Below are 5,327 nucleotides of genomic sequence, written 5' to 3' on the forward strand. Positions count from 1 at the left end.
CATTTCTCCTAAATAATTTGGAAAAGAGAAGGACCTGAACTGAGGCGAGATTTGTGAGATTTCACTACATTTATCATTACTGAGATTTCACTGCTAATAAGTTAAAATAATGTAGTGTAAATAAATTAATAAAATTAATGAATATTATTTTCCAATATAACGTTAATATAACGTTAATATTACATAAATATTAAGAAACATATTATAGGCTACTAGTGCCTTTTATTGCTGGAACATAATGTGATTGTTATTCTAAAATATATTAACGTGCAGTTTTCAAATGTGTCGTGTTTTTAATATTTATTTATAGACCAACTGTATTTTAAATGATTACATCACGTAACAAATAGCCTGTAACTTTTAAACTGTTACAAATCTCTTCTGAATAGTCATTTATTAGCCTACCTGTTATTACAGACTAGCATGCATCTGATGAAGTGGGGAACAGTAGATAACGGTAGTTGAGCAGCGATGTACTCTTTCTGCCAGGGTTCGTTTCAGCTTCAACGGTTCTTTAGTGAGAGACATATTTACGTAATTACGTATTCCCTAAAATTACCTCAACAAGTTGCATGTTTAAAGGGGTCATATGATGCTGCTAAAAAGAACATTATTTTGTGTATGTGGTGTAATAAACTATGTTTATGTGGTTTAAGGTTAAAAAACACATTATTTTCTACATACTGTACATTATTGTTTCTCCTCTATGCTCCGCCTTTCTGAAACGAGTCGATTTTTACAAAGCTCATCGGTCTGAAAAGCGAGGTGTGCTCTGATTGGCCAGCTATCCAGTGCGTTGTGATTGGCCGAATACCTCAAGCGTGTGACGGAAATGTTACGCCCCTTACCATACTGTGATGCCGTGTCCCGGAGCGACGAGACAAAAACATTAAAACCCGTTATAAACGAGGCATTTGTTGCATCCAGTGGGGACATAATTACGGATTATAATGACTTATACGGTCTTTTTACACGCCGCGTAAACATAAAACCATGTCATTTGTGATCTGAGAAATGACAAACAACAAGCGCTACTCTACACTGCCCAAAGCTCGCTTTTGAATATAAAAAAAGTACTTACAGTCTGTGAGTCAGAACAGCCGGCATTGTAGTCTACTCTCCCAGGATCAGGAAAGTCCTCCATTAAATGCGCTGGACACATCTGAATATTTGGGTTGAACTGTTCTGGAACAGTGTTGTAAATACAACTTAACAACCTATGACACAGAATAGCATACGCTGCTTGCGTTCAGTCGTCATTCTCCAAAAGAGCGCTACGGTGATGCGGAGAGACACAGAGGAGACGAATTGTTGAATAAAGTCATTATTTTTGTTTTCTTCGCATACAAAAAGTATTCTCGTCGCTTCATAACGTTACGGTTGAACCACTGATGGTAGATGGACTATTCTGGCGAACGATGTCATTTCATACTTTTCTGGACCTTGACAGTGTAATTTACTTGGCAGTCAATCGGACAGTCACAATCCTCCTAGTTTTCATCCAAAATATCTTAAATTGTGTTCCGAAGACGAACAAAGCTTTTAGGGCTTTGGAACGATATGGGGGTAAGTGATTAATGACTAAGTTTTCATTTTGGGGTGGAGTATCCCTTTAACATTTAAGACATTAAGATACACCTAAATAAGGCATTACATTATGAAACACTGTAGGAGTTCCTAATCACTACATAGAATAAGAATCACTACATAGAATAGAAGACAATATAATGGCCTAGATGAAAATGGTTACAATGCGACCCTTCTGTATTATTCCAGCATCTGCTGCTATGAAGAAGTGGAGGTTCTTGTGGTGGACAAGTCAGGACACATAAGCAGGTCTCCTCTTGTTATGAAACATGTTACGACGACATTCAAGCCAGTGACTGTAAAAACCCACATCCAGTAGCTCCATCACAGCCATCTCTCTGTGGTCAAGTTTAATACTGATGGCACTTAAATCTATGCTTCCCTAAGATGGATGTGCATTTTACGTCCACTCACTTCATTCTGTACACTGTAATTATAAATGTACAATAGAAATTGTATTGTACATAAAAATGCATTTCAACACGATGCATTTTTATTGCATTTCAAGCACTTGATGTCAGTATTAAATCAATGACTCTGTGTATTCATGGTACATGAAAATGTTGCTTGCCTGTACTTTTTTGTTCATTGTTATTTCTTCTGCATTCATGTGGTTGCTATACGTTGCTGTATCATTAGATAATAAAGTGAAAGTAGCAGTATGTATTTGTTTATTCTGACTGTTTATTCTAACTTTTATTCGACTTCATAAACTGCTAAATAACCCAAACTATTTTATGTTACGCAAAATACGGGGCCTGGTTGCCACAAAACCATTAGTTTGTTTTGTGTTATAGCGCCACCAAATGGCCAATCCCATCTACTTTTTCTATGTGTCCTCAGATTGATAGTTTGAAGAGTTTCACATGAATGGAATCTATGAAGTGTGTGTGTGTGTGTGTGTGTGTGTGTGTGTGTGTGTGTGTGTGTGTGTGTGTGTACAGTGTGTGTGTGTGTGTGTGTGTGTGTGTGTGTGATTTATATTTTTATATTAATTATCATACACAATTATTTATGGATAAAAAGAGTGAGAAGTGTGAAGTATAAAAAGCATAAATGCAACAGTTTGGCTTCAAAGGTCTTAACTGCGCACTAAGTGCCCTTTTAAACTCAGGTGGTAAATTAGTATTATAATTTTACACTTCATCCTCGACCAAACCACACGTCTTGTCACTTACCACTATTATTCAACCACAGTTTTCCACATACGTTGGCATTGTTATAAGTCAAATAATAAATGACAGTTTTCTATCTATGATTTAATTGGCTTGATAGTCATAGAAACAAATGCAAAGAACCAGCCTGATTTATTGGTAATAAATAGAGTTATCTTAAAAATAATACATAACATAAGTTATCTTGAAATAGCTTAAAAGAGTCAAACATATTTTCATTTATTTTCATTCAGCAGTAGCAAACCTTGCCTAATCAACATGATCTTAATAAATAGTTAATTCTGGCAAGGTTTATCTAAAGCAAGTGCATGGTCACTAAGTTCATTTAGAGAGATCTAACTTATGTAATAAGGATGTGACACAATTTGTTTGTTCTATATATATTAAAATGTCAGGGTGATGCAAATTTACTGACATCATAAAAAAGGAACATTTCTTTCTTAAAATAATGAAGGTCTTCCACATTTGATTACCGATTGCTTTTAAATTCAACTCATCAGTTCTAAAATGTTCAAAAAACTCAAAATGTGAATTCAAAGACAATAAAACTTTAACATTCCTCAAGAAAATTCCTTTGCATTTAACACATTAAGATAATTATTACATTATAAAACACTAGTTAATCACTAACAAAATAATCTTCTTCGAATTCATAAGAAGACCAGTTCTACTTGCTGACAATCAGCACAATTATGCTGAGTCTATTTGTCGGTTATGACACACTAGGTCTGCAGTTCAAACTTGATTTTGATCAATTGCATCTAGCAATAATGAACCAGTGGTAATTTGCAATTATTAGAAGCTATTTTTATCTAATATAATCCCCAGATTTAGTAACCTAAACTAAACTTTAGAGTTATATTATTTAACATCACTGAACTGAAGGTCCTAAGGCATTTAGCTGGGTTCAGTGATGTTCATTTATTTAATGTTTATTTCTCATAGATGTACTTCGCATTATCCACTTTAATGATACTATGCAGACTGGAAGGCATTGAATATCAAAAGCACCAGAGAAAGGGCTATTCATTGGCATTATCATGGAGTCTGAATGGGTTAAACATTAACAACAAATTTGTTTTGAAAATTTAGTATTGTGCAATTTCTATTTACCAAATGTAACACTGTAAATTTGTGTGAGTGTGTCAGAGACAGGACTGAAACATCTCAACAAAATAATTCAGATAGAACAGATACCTGCTACCTGAGATTTCACTACTTTCCACTGGAAGTTTCATCACTTATAACAGGAAGTAAAAATAATCAACAATTATTTTTACTTAAGTAATGCAATGCAACTTGATGACTTGTGTGCAACTCTATTTTTAATATATATCCTAAAGGCCTATGTTTTATTTGATAACTTCACTTAAGGCCTGAAATCACGAATGAAATAGAAAATCATTTTTATAAACATGTATTAAGTCAAAGATGTCTTCTGAACAGTGATTTATAAAAATATCTAAAACAAGCTAAATTAACTTGAATTGAAAACAGCACTAAGACTTTTTTTCAGAAGTTTTCAGAAAAATATCTTGAATTCTTAAATTATTGAATTCAATTTTTTCAATTCAATAATTTAATTTAAAGTGGCTGAAAGTGACATGACATGTGGCCAAGTATGGTGTCCCATACTCGGGATTTGTGCTCTGCATTTAACCCATCCAAGTGCGAACTCACAGCAGTGAGTAGGGAACAAACACACACACACACACACACACACACACAGTGAGCAGCCATTTTTGCTGTGGCGCCCAGTGAGCAGTTGGGGGTTGGGTGTCTTTCTCAAGGGTCTCACCTCAGTCGTGGTGTTGAGGGTGGAAGAGAGCACTGGTCATTCATTTTTGTTAGTTATATATAAAAGGTTAAAATGTTATACTGTTAAAGTTACAATATTCTGTTCAAGAAAATGAATTGTTGCGGTGCAGAAAAAGGTCTTAAAAGAGGAACAGAACAGCCTTTTTAGAGTTGGCTACATAAAATATAAACATACATGTGGAATGTTTTAATGGAAATTAATTCTCCTACAAAAAAAGTTTTGGGCGTGACAAATTTTGTGTTTTGCAAAGTTTGCTGCTTCAGTATTTGTAGATTTTTCCACATGTTTCTATGGTATACTGAAAGACAATGATAAGCATATCATAAGTTGTAAAGGCTTTTATTGGCAAAACAAAATATGAGTCAAGATTTACAGTGTTGACCTTTGTTCTTCATAACCTCTGCAATTCACTCTGGCATGCTGGATATAGCTTCTGGGCCAAATCCTGACTGATGGCGATCCATTCTTGCCTTATTAGTTCTCAGAGTTTATCACAATTTGTGGGCTTCTGCTTGTCCACTCGCCTTTTGTGGACTGACCACAGGTTCTCTAGGATTGAGATCCGTGGAGTTGTCTGGCCATGGATCCAAAATGTCAATGTAATGATCTTCGAGTCACTTCTTTATCACTTTTGCTTTGTGACATGCTGCTCCATCATGCTGGAAAATGCAGGGATCATCACCAAATTGCTCATGGATCGTTGAAAGAAGTCGCTCTTGCAGGACGTTTTGATACCATTCTTTATT

General features: G+C 35.0%; 1 long non-coding RNA gene across 1 annotated transcript in view; it reads right to left on the reverse strand.

Annotated features, from left to right (window-relative positions):
• Positions 1-2,153: 2,153 nt before the first annotated feature.
• LOC107601474 (uncharacterized) overlaps positions 2,154-5,327 on the reverse strand; it is a 7,659-nt gene continuing 4,485 nt past the window's right edge. Inside the window, exons 2-3 of the long non-coding RNA XR_001610936.1 lie at positions 5,225-5,227; positions 2,154-2,163 (exon numbers count right to left, since the gene is read on the reverse strand). This is a non-coding gene — a long non-coding RNA (uncharacterized lncRNA). The remainder of the gene's footprint in view (positions 2,164-5,224; positions 5,228-5,327) is intronic.

This window comes from Sinocyclocheilus grahami, unplaced genomic scaffold, assembly GCF_001515645.1.
Source record: "Sinocyclocheilus grahami isolate Dianchi unplaced genomic scaffold, SAMN03320097.WGS_v1.1 scaffold306.1, whole genome shotgun sequence".
NCBI lineage: Eukaryota > Metazoa > Chordata > Actinopteri > Cypriniformes > Cyprinidae > Sinocyclocheilus > Sinocyclocheilus grahami.